General features: G+C 42.4%; 1 pseudogene; it reads right to left on the bottom strand.

Moving 5' to 3' along the window:
• Positions 1–10,530: 10,530 nt before the first annotated feature.
• LOC115833788 lies at positions 10,531–11,289 on the bottom strand (annotated as a pseudogene).
• Between the last annotated feature and the right edge of the window lie 672 nt (positions 11,290–11,961).

Below are 11,961 nucleotides of genomic sequence, written 5' to 3'. Positions count from 1 at the left end.
CCCTTATAAGTGGGAGCTAAACATTGGGTACTCGCGGACATAAAGATGGTGACAATAGACACTGGGGACTACTAGAGGTGGGAGGGAGGGGAGCAAGAGTTGAAAAACTATTGGGTACTATGCTCAGTACCTGGGTGATGGGGTCAATCATACTCCAAACCTCAGCATCACACAATATACTCAGGTAACAAACATGCACATGTACCACCCGAATGTAAAATAAAAGTTGAAATTTTAGGCCAGGCTGGGTGGCTCATGCCTGTAATCCCAGCACTTTGGGAGGCCGAGGCGGGTGGATCACCTGAGTTCAGGAGTTTGAGACCAGCCTGACCAACATGGAGAAACCCCATCTCTACTAAAAATACAAAATTAGCCGGGCATGGTGGCACATGTCTGTAATCCCAGCTACTCGGGAGGTTGAGGCAGGAGAATCACTTGAACCCGGGAGGTGGAAGTTGCGGTGAGCCAAGATCACGCCATTGCAATCCAGCCTGGGCAACGGGCAAAACTCCGTCTCAAAAAAAAAAAAAGTTGAAATATTTTTTAAAATGTATTAATCTATTTAATTTCAGGATTGTAACAATTAGGGTATTTCAATAACTTAACCCCATTTTTAAGATACTCTGTGTGAAAAAATCTTAGAAATGTTTAGAATCCTATGTTATTGCTTTACTCTGTTGATTGTTTCGTTTGCTGTGCAACAGCTTTTTAGTTTATATAGATCTACCACCTACCCCTGCTGGATATTTACCCCATTATAAGGAAGTAAGAATTCTGCCTCTGCAACTTAGCCTCTACGGTTGCAGGGAAAGCTAAAGTAAAGAAAATGATCCTACCACTTCCATGGGTGGGAAGAAAGAAAATGAGCATGTTGTGCTGAATGGGGAGTTAGAATAAAATTGTAGTTTCTTGTCCTAACTTCAAATACTATTCCCCTTGTGTTTGGAAATGAATTGAGCTGAAGGAAAGAGCTGAAGGATTCTTGGCCTGTAACTTAGCTCCTAGAGGTTGGACAGTAATTGAGCCTTTCTAGTATCTATGCTTCTATTTTTAACTGATGCATAATATTTGTACATATTTATGGGGTGCATGGCATACATTATTACATGTATAGACTGTATAATGATCAAGTCAGGGTACTTGGGATGTCTAACACCTCGAGTATTTATTATTTCTGTGTTGGGAACATTTCAAGTCCTCTATTCTAGCTTTCAAAATGTATAATACATTGTTAACTATAGTTACCCTCCTGTGCTGTCAAGCATTAGAACTTATTCCTTCTATCTAACTGAATGTACTCATTAACTAATCACTCTTTATACTCCCCCAACCCCCACCAAACCCACACCCTTCCCAGCCTCTGGTATCTATTATTCTATTCTCTACCTCCATAAGGTCAACTTTATTAGCTCCCACATATGAGTGAGAATATATGATATTTGTCTTTGTGTACCTGGCTTATTTCACTTAACATAATGACCTCCAGTTCCATCCACATTGCTTCAAATGACAGGATTTTATTCTTTTATAGATGATAGTATTTCATTGTATATGTGTATGTATGTGCATTTTTAATCCACTAATCCATTGATAGGCACTTAGGTTTATTCCATATCTTTCTATTGTGAAGAGTGCTGCAGTAAGCTCACAGGTGTCCCTTTGATATACTGATCTGTTTTCCTTTGGATAAATACAGAGTAGTGGGATTCCTGGAACATATGGTAGTTCTATTTTTAGTTTTTGAACCTCCCCTACTGTTCTCCGTGGTGGCTATACTAATTTACAATCCCACCAACAGTGTATAAGCATTCCCCTTTCACATCCTTGCCAGCATGTTATTTTTTTCTTTTTAATAGCCATTCTAACTGGGGTGAGATGATATCTTATTATAGTTTTGATTTGCATTCCCTGATGATTAGTGATGTTCAGCATTTTTATTCATATACTTATTGGGAAATTGTGTGTATTCTTTTGAGAACTGTCTATTCATGTCCTTTGCTCACTTTTTAATGGGTTTGTTTGTTTTTTCTTGTTAAGTTGTTTGAGTTCCTTGTATATTTGGGATATTAGTTCCTTGTAGGATGAATCATTTGCACATATTTTCTTCAGTTCAATGATGTCTCTACTCTGTTGGTTGTTTCCTTTGCTGTGCAAAAGTTTTTTATGTATATAGTCCCATTTGTCTGTTTTTGTTTCTGTGCTTTTGAGGTCTTAGCCATAAGTTCTTTGCATAGACCAATGTTTTATAGTTTCAGGTCTTATGTTTCAGTCTTCACCGTGCTGAGTTGATTTTGTATATGGTGATGTTTGTGATTTCCTCAGTGGCTTAGGATGCTATTATTGGTGGAGGCTGTGGTGAAGTTTTCCTGGGGACAGGGACACCACATGGGCCTGTCCTTGGTCCCTTGATTCCAGTGGCGGGCTGAATGTACCTGTCCTCGGGTCTCAGCATGGTGTATGTTGACAGCAGTGTGATTTTAGATCCAGTGGGGCTGTCTTTTGGGATCCTAGGTGGCTTGCTTGGGTGCCAGTAGTGGCAGTGGCAAACTGGGAAGGTGGGCAGGTTTTTGGGTCCCTGGATGCAGGTAAGGTGTGGGCAATGATAGTTGCAGTGGTGGGACAAGCCTTTTTCTCCCAAGCTATCCACATTGGTATTTATGATGGCTGTAATGGGTTATGCAAGATAGTCCTGAGGCCTGCAAGTGGCATGTGCAGGTGAGTACCAGCTGCAGGTGTATACCTGCAGTGGCAGGTTGGGTGGGCCCAACCTCAGGCCTTCAAGATGAATGTCCATTTGCCACCAGTGGTGGGCTTTGCTGGGCAGCCTCTAGTCCCTTGGATGGCATGGTAGGTCACAGCGAGGGTTGAGCCAGGCTGGCTGGACCTGTCCTTAGTTCCCCAGGTGGTGTGTTTAGGCATTGGCTGTGTTAGGTAGAGGCAGGGCGCTCCTCAAGCTCGAGGCAGAATGATTAAGTGGGGACAACAGCAACTGTGCAACAGCCCTGCTACTATAGAGGACAGGGTTGCTTTCAGTTGGTAGCAGTCATATGCAGGTGGGTGCTCACACTTTGGGCCTGGTGGAAGCAGTCTGATGTGGTAGCTACTGTTGGTAAGGGAGTTTGTCCTCAGGCCATGTGAAGGTGTGCTGCAGTTTCACTGCTGGGGGCAGCAGGATCCTTGCCAATGCCTTCCCTTGCGCTTTAGCCCTCGTGGCACAGTGAGCTGCAATGGTAGCTGTGGGTGTGAAATGTCAATGGGGCTCCAAAGATGTGGAGATGCAGGGGCTATTGGGCCCCCAGGCAGGATGCAGTCTGGTGAGTCTTAGCAACCAATACGGTGCCTTGCTGTAGCTGCTTAGGGCTTGGAGTATGTATGGGACCCAGTGTGAGCCCCCTCTCTGGAGCCGTGTCTTCATGCATTCTTCAGGCAGCTTATTCTCAGGGCCTGAAAGGGTCTAGGGGCTTTCCTGTGGCTAGGAAGGAGTCTGCAATGGAAATGTGGACCCTGGGGGTCACTCACATATCCTTTCCCCTGGATAGGGGCTCCCCTGGAGCTTCTCCCAGGTAGCAGGCTGCTTCGCTTCCCTCTCCTTCCTCGCTTTAGGTGTTTCCTGTCACTTCTCTAATTCCAGTGTTCTCTGTTAAATGATCCGTTTGAAATATGATTATCTACTTGCTACTTTGGTTCTTTGTGAAGGTGAGTACCAGATGCCTCTAGTCAGCTATCTTGAAGCCCCTTCCTTAGGATCTGTGCTTCTTCTTCTTCTTCTTTTTTTTTTTTTTTTTTTTTTGAGACAGAGTTTTGCTCTTGTTGCCCAGGCTGGAGTGCAATGGCATGATCTCGGCTCACTGCAACCTCCACCTCCCGGGTTCAAGAGATTCTCTTGCCTCAGCCTCCCGAGTAGCTGGGATTACAGGTGCCTGCCACCACGCCCAGCTAATTTTTGTATTTTTATTAGAAATGGGGTTTCACCATGTTGGCTGGGCTGGTCTCGAACTCCTGACCTCAGGTGATCCACCCACCTCAGCTTCCCAAAGTGCTGGGATTACAGGCGTGAGCCAGTGCACCCGGCCGGATCTATGCTGCTTAAAGAACTTTCACCCTATAAACCACTTTACATAAGAGTACTCACATTGGTTAATAACTACAGTAGCTCTTCTTACTCTAAATTTCAGAATTTCTTTGCCATCAGTGAGCACTACATTTTTTCTTCTTAGCATTTTGTTTTATTCTATCACCAATAGATTTAACTTTGATCTCTTAAACATTTCACAATTTATGTTTTAGAATTATTAGATTTCTTTAAGCATTTTTTAAAGGCTAGTTTTGGTAAGATAACTGATTTGCATTTTAGTACTTTTTCTTATTCTAGTGAAATATGCATTGCATAATATTTACCATTTTAACCATGTTAAAGTCCAATTCAGTGGCATTAAGTATATTCATAATGTTGTGCAAGTACCACCAATATTAGTTTCAGAACTTTTTCATCACCCAAAAAGGAAACCCTATACCCATTAAGTATTTTCTCCTCATTCCTTCCCTTTTCCCAGCCTCAGGTAACCACCAATATGCTTTCTGGTCTCTATGAATTCACCTGTGCCAGATATTTCATATAAATGGAATCATACAATATGTGGCCTTTTGTGTCTGGCTTATTTCACTTAGCATGATGTTTTCAAGATTCATCCATGTTATAACTTGTATCAGAACTTCATTCCTTTTTATGGCTGAATAATATTCTTTTGTATTAATATAGCACATTTTGTTATTCCTTCATCAGTGATGGACATTTGGATTGTTTCCATTTTTGACTGATGTGAATAGTGCTGCTGTGAACATTCATATATACAAATGTTTATTTGAATGCCTGTTTTTCTTTCTTTCTTTCTTTTTTGAGACGGAGTCTCGCTCTGTCACCCAGGCTGGAGTGCAGTGGCGCGATCTCGGCTCACTGCAAGCTCCACCTCCCAGGTTCACGCCATTCTCCTGCCTCAGCCTCCCAAGTAGCTGGGACTACAGGCGCCTGCCACCACGCCCAGATAATTTTTTGTATTTTTTAGTAGAGACGGGATTTCACCGTGTTAGCCAGGATGGTCTCGATCTCCTGACCTCGTGATCTGCCCGCCTTGGCCTCCCAAAGTGCGGGGATTACAGGCGTGAGCCACTGCGCCTGGCCTGAATGCCTGTTTTTCAATTCTTTTGGGTTTGGAGTGGGTTTACTAGACCTTATGGTAATTCTATGTTTAAATTATTGAGGAACCACCAAACTTTTTCAGTGTGGCTGTACCATTTTACATTCCTGTCAGTAATGTATGAGGCTTCTATTTTCTCCACATCCTTGCCAACTATTGTTATTTTTTATTATAGTCATGCCAGTGGGTAGGAAGTAATATCTTATAGCTTCATTTGCATTTACCTAATGACTAGTGGTGTTGAACATACTTTTCATGTCTTGTTGGCCATTGTGTATCTTTTCTGGAAAAATGTCTAATTACGTTATTTGACCTTTTTATTTTGAGACAGGGTCTTGCTCCACCACCCAGGCTGGAGTGCAGTGGCTTGTTTGTGGCTCACCGTAACCTCAACCTTCTGGGCTAAAGTGATCCTTCTGTCTCAACTTCCTGAGTAGCTGGGACCACAGGTGTGCACCACAGCACCCGGCTAATTTTTTTATTTTTTTGTAGAGATGAGGTCTCACTATGTTGCCCAGGCTGTTCTTGAACTCCTGGGCTCAAGTGATCCTCCCACCTCTGCCTCCCAAAGTGCTGGGATTACAGGCATGAGCAACCACAGCCAGCCTTTGCCCATTTTTAAATTGGGTTATTTGTCTTTTGTTGTCGAGTTGTAAGATATCTTTATATATTCTTAATATAAGACACTTCTCAGATATATGATTTGCAAATAGCAGGTTATCTGTATACTTTATTCATAGTGCCATTTAATGCACAAACTATTTAGATTTTGATGAAGTCCAATTAATTTTTTTGTTGATTGTTTGTACTTTAGGTGTAATGTCTCAGAAACTGTTGCCTAGTCCAGGGTCATGAAGATTTACATCATTGTTTTCTTCTGAGAGTTTTCTAGTTTTAGCTCTTATATTTAGGTATTTTATCCATGTTAAGTTAATGGTTTTGTTTTTTGTTTTAGAGAGAGGGTCTTGCTCTGCTGCCCAGACTGGAGTGCAGTGATGTGATCATGGCTCACTGCAACCTTGCCCTCTTGGGATCATGGCTCACTGCAACCTTGCCCTCTTGGGCTTAAGCGATCCTCCCACTGCATCCCCCCAAGTAGCTTCGACTATGGGGGCATGCCACCACACATGGCTAATTTTTATTTTTTTGTAGAGATGGGATCAAGCTAATTTTTAATATGGTATGAGGTGGTCTAAATTTATTTATTTTTCATGGTGATATCAATTTGTTGCAACACCAATTGTTGAAAAGGCTATTCTTACCTTCTATTGAGTTTTTTAGGATCTTTGTCAAAAATCAATTGACTATAGAAGTATGGAGCTATTTTTTTTTCTGGACTTTGAATTCTACTGCAGTGTTCTATATGTCTCTTCTTAGATCAGTACCACAGTGTCTTTGCTATTGTACCTTTGTGATAAATTTTGAAATAGGGAAGAATGAGACTTTCAAACTTTATTCTTCTTCAATATTGCTTTTGGCTTTTCTGGGTCCCTTACATTTCCATATGAAGCTTAGGATTAGCTTGTCAATTTCTGCAAAGAAAGGCAGTTGGAATTTTGATAGGAATTACATTGAAACTGTAGATCACTTTGGAAAGTACTGACTTAAAACAATTTTAAGTTTTCTAATACATGAACACCGGATGTGTTTCCATTTATTTAGGTATGGTTTTCAACAACGTTTTGTAGTTTCTAGTGTACACGTCTTATACTTACTTTATTGAATTTATTCCTCAGTATTTTACTATTTTCAATGCTATTACAGATGAAATATTTTTAATTTTGCATTTGTCATTAAAGCATATAGAAATACAACTAATTTTAGTAATTTGATCTTGACTCTTACAACCTTGCTAGCTCATTTAATGGCCTTAATAGTTTTTGAGTGGATTTATTTGAATTATCTATATACAAGATCATGTCATCTGTGAATAGAGATATTTTTACTTCTTCCTTTTTAATCTGAATGTCTTTTATTTCATTTTCCTGACTAATTATCCTGGCTGGAACCTCCAGTACAATGGTGAATGGAAATGAGGAGAGTGAACATCCTTTTATTGTTCCTGAACTCAGGGAGAAAACTTTCAGTCTTTTAATAGTAAGTATGATATCAGCTGTTGGGTTTTGGTAGATGCTGTTTATAGGTTTAAGAAATTTTCTTCTATTTATTTGTTTATTTTTGATACAGGGTCTCACTTTGTTGCCCAGGCTGGAGTGCAGTGTCACGATCATGGCTCACTGCAGCCTTGACCTCACGGGCTCAAGTGATCCTCCAACCTCAGCTTCCCAGGTAGCTGGGACTACAGGCATGTGCCACTAGGCCTGGCTAATTTTTATAATTTTTTGTTGAGATAGGGGTCTCATTATATTGCCCAGGCTGGTGTTGAACTCAAGTAATCCTCCTGCCTTGGCCTCCCAAAGTGCTAGGAGTGCTGCTCCCGGCCCAGTTCCTTTTTTTTTTCTTTTGAGATGGAGTCTCACTTTGTGCAGTGATGCAGTCTCGGCTCACTGCAACCTCCGCCTCCCAGGTTCAAGTGATCCTCCCACCTCAGCCTCCCAAGTAAATGAGATTATAAGCGTGGGCCACCATGCCCAGCTTATTTTTGTATTTTTAGTAGAAATGAGGTTTCACAATGTTTACCAGGCTGGTCTCGAACTCCTGACCTCAAACGATCCGCCCACCTCGGCCTCCCAAAGTGCTGGGATTATGGGTGTGAGTCATGGCACCCGGCCCCAGTTTCCTTTTATTCTTTGTTTGCTGAGTGCTTTTGTTGTGAAAGGATATTGAATTTTGTGAAATGGCTTTTCTGTGTCTATTGACATGTGATGATTTGGTTTTATCCTTTATTAATATGATGTATTACATTAATTGATTATTGTATGTTGACTCAACATTACATTCCTGGGATAAATGCCACTTGGTCATGGCATGTAGTACCGTTTGTATGTGTCTGGATTTGGTTTGCTAGTTTCTTGTTGAGAACTTACTATGTCTATATTCATAAGTGATATTAATCTATAGTTTTCTTTGCTTGTGATTATTTTGTCTGGTTTTAGTATTGAGGTAATGTTGGCCTCATAGAATTAGTTAGGAAGTGCTCCCTCCTCTTCTGTTTTTGGAAGAGTATGTGAAGGTTGGCATCAGTTCTTCTTTAAATATTTTGTAGAATTCATCAGTGAAGCCATCTGGTTCTAGACTTTTAATTGTGGGAAGGTTTTTTAAAATAACTAATTCAATCCCTTTAGTTGTTATATATTTATTCACATTTTCTCCTTTTTCTTGAGTCAGTTTTGGTAGTTTGTGTCTTTCTAGGATTTTTTCTTTTTTTTTTTTTTTGAGACGGTGTCTCACTCTGTCACCTAGGCTGGAGTGCAGTGGTGTGATCTCAGCTCACTGCAACCTCCACCTCCCAGGTTCAAGCAAATCTCATGCCTCAGTCTCCTGTTGGGGTGATCAGACCCAAAACCAGGTCGTGGGGGCGACAAAGTCCGGCGGAGTCAAAGGAATGAGAAAAAGACGGTTTGAGAGACAAAGTGGGACCAGGAGGCCATCACAAGTGTGGAGGCTGCGAAGGCCCCAAGCTCTGGGAGCCCACACTATTTATTGGTGCTCAAACAAAGAAACAGGTGGTGAGGATGTGGGGGTTGAAAGGAAACAGTGTATCAAGTGAATGAGAAGCATATGGCTGCTTGAGATAATGGGAATGCTAGAAGCAAGGAGCCAGCAAGTCTAGCAGACATGCAAGCCATGCCTCAGCTTCTCTTCCAACACTCAGCTTTTCTCCCAACAGTCTCCCAAGTAGCTGGGACTACAGGTGCATGCCACCATGCCCAGTTAATTTTTGTATTGTTAGTAGAGAGGGGCGGTGTTTCACTATGTTGGCCAGGCTGGTCTCGAACTCCTGACCTCATGATCCGCCTGCCTTAGCCTCCCAAAGTGCTGGGATTATGGCACCTGGATGATTTTTTTTCATTTTATTTTATTTTATTATAATTTGGTGACTTTGTAGTTTTAATTGACAGTTTGTAACTGTACATAAATTTACAGGGTACAATTTGATGTTTCTATATATATACTATACTGATCAAATCAGGGTGTTTAGCATATCCCTTCACCTCATACAGTCAATCATTTCTCTGTGGCGAGAACATTCAAAAGCCTCTCTTCTAGCTATTTTGTAATATGCAATACCTTATTGTTTTGTTTTTTTTTTTTGGAGACGGAGTCTCGCTCTGTCGCCCAGGCTGGAGTGCAGTGACGTGATCTCCGCTCACTGCAAGCTCCACCTCCCGGGTTCACGCCATTCTCCTGCCTCAGCCTCTCTGAGTAGCTGGGACTACAGGCGCCCGCCATCACACCCGGCTAATTTTTTTGTATTTTTAGTAGAGACGGGGTTTCACCATAGTCTCGATCTCCTGACCTCGTGATCCGCCCGCCTCGGCCTCCCAAAGTGCTGGGATTACAAGCGTGAGCCACCGTGCCTGGCCACAATACTTTATTGTTAACCATTGTCACCCTACTATACAATAGAACACTGGAAAGTATTCCTACTAATTGTAACTTTATATCCATTGATCAATATCTCCTTATCTTCCCTTCTCTTCCCTCCCCTTCTCAATCTCTGGTAACCATCATTCTACTTTATACTTCTATGGTATCAGTTGTTTTTTTGGGGGGTGTAAGTCAATTTTTATTGGGAAGGGAGGTTGTCAACTTAAACAGCAACAAATAGTGAATAAGGAAACTCCCTGTTGCCACAGATATACATGACCTCCTTATGTGATACAGCAGGCATTTCAATTTGTGACTCCCAGTCAGAGATGGCAAGTGCTTTTCCATTCAATCTAATATTTCTGGATTCCTACTAAAAAGGAATACATTAAGAGCGTGGAAAAGTTGCTTATTGAAAGGAAACCCCCGAAGAGTAAGGAAGGGAATGTAGAAATTAAGTTATGTGGAACACTCTTCAAACTGTAATTAACTACATTTTCATATCTTCACAGTAATACAAAACACAGTCACTTGCAGAACTGGTTCAGATTACTTAAATGCCAGATACATTTTTAGTCCTGTATAAGTGTTTGGAAATTACTTATGTTTATATAAAATGAAGCTATTAATACTTTTCTACAGTGGTAACTGCACACCAGGAAGGCCAAGACAAACACAGATCAAGGGATGAAGTTTTCCCAAAGCTGCAGTGTGAAAAGACTATAAACAGTTGATTCCATACACATGAATGGGTTTCTTTGCTACAGGAAATCCAAGTGGAATAAGGAATGGAGATGTGTAAAAAGGTTTCTTGAAGTAAAGAAGGATGACACCCTGTATGGATTTAGATTTCAGCCCCTTCTGCAACATCACATTCTTCTCCTGCACTGTCTGATGTCCAAAGTGTTAGGTTGTCTCAAAGCAACTGTATAATGAGGGTGCTTCGTATGAGTCTTCATTCAGTGTATCAAGTTCAGTTATGGCCTCATCAAAAGCCATTTTAACCAGCGTGCAAGCAAGCTCTGGGTTATTAAGAATCTCATACTAAAATACAGAAAAGTTAAGAGCAAGCCCTAGGTGGATTGGGTTGTGTGGGTTGCATCTCTTTCTTGCTTGTATCAAATGCAAATGCCTCTTGGTAAGCTCCTTGAGAATTATCGTTTTCGATCATCACCACATGCAACTTCAGCAAGGTACTGGAAGTAATCACCCTTCATTTTCAGATAGAAGACCTTACTCTCTGGATTAGTTGCATTGGCTATTAAATATTTATCCAACAATTCCAGGACCGTGGTGCAGATGGATCTCAGCTCGGACTCCGCTTTCTCCCGATAGTCCTTAATCAGCTGCAACTTCTTGTCGGAGGTGTAGGTATTCTGCTCCATGCTCCAGATGACTCTCCAGGCGGACCTGCGGCCCCGACCACGTTCTTGTAGGCCACGGAGAGCAGGTTGCGCTCCTCCTTGGACAGCTCGGCGCCCTGCTGGGTCACGGCCTTCATGCAGGTGGCCATGTCGTCGTAGCGCTCGGCCAGCTTGGCCTTCTGGATCAGCTCTGTCTTCTCCATGGCGGGCGCGGGGCCCGGGCTTGGCCCGGGCGGAGGGCGAAGAAAGCCAGGGCGGCCGCCCACCCGGAGCGGGAGGAGCCTCCAGAGCTGCGGAGGGGCGGGGCGGCGAGGCGAGAACAAAAAGCAGGGAGAGAGCGCCGTCAGACAATGGGGTCGGCAGCCCGCTTTTATCTCTGGCACAAGGCGGCCTGTTGAATTTACCTCCCCCGACCCCACTGCCGCTGGGCGCCCCGGGAGGCCGCTGCCCGCGGCAGGAGGATGCGGGGGCGGCGCAGGGCCCCAGCGCGCTGGGAGCCCGAGCTGCCGCCGCTCCCACCACCCCTGCCCGGCCGGCCCAAGATAGAAGCGACCGTTTGATATCAGCCTTTTAAAAAAATGGATTCCACATATGAGGGAGATCAGGTGTTATTTGTCTTTCTGTGTCTGGCTTATTTCACTTAACATGGTGTTCTCAAGGCTCATCCATGTTGTTGTACATGACAGGATTTCATTCTTTTTTATAGCTGGATAGTATTCCATTGTGTGTGTGTATTATATATATACATACACCACATTTGTATGTGTATATATTTATATTCACACATTGTATATATATACCACATTTTTTATCCATTGTTGGACATTAGATTGCCTCCATATCTTGGCTAATATAAATAAACATGGGAGTGCAGAGATCTCTTCAAGATACTGTTTTTATCTCTTTTGAAT

This window comes from Nomascus leucogenys, unplaced genomic scaffold, assembly GCF_006542625.1.
Source record: "Nomascus leucogenys isolate Asia unplaced genomic scaffold, Asia_NLE_v1 000231F_53900_qpd_obj, whole genome shotgun sequence".
NCBI classification, from domain to species: domain Eukaryota; kingdom Metazoa; phylum Chordata; class Mammalia; order Primates; family Hylobatidae; genus Nomascus; species Nomascus leucogenys.
The sequence above is the reverse complement of the archived record's forward strand: the minus strand, read 5'-3'. Positions and strand labels throughout refer to the sequence as shown.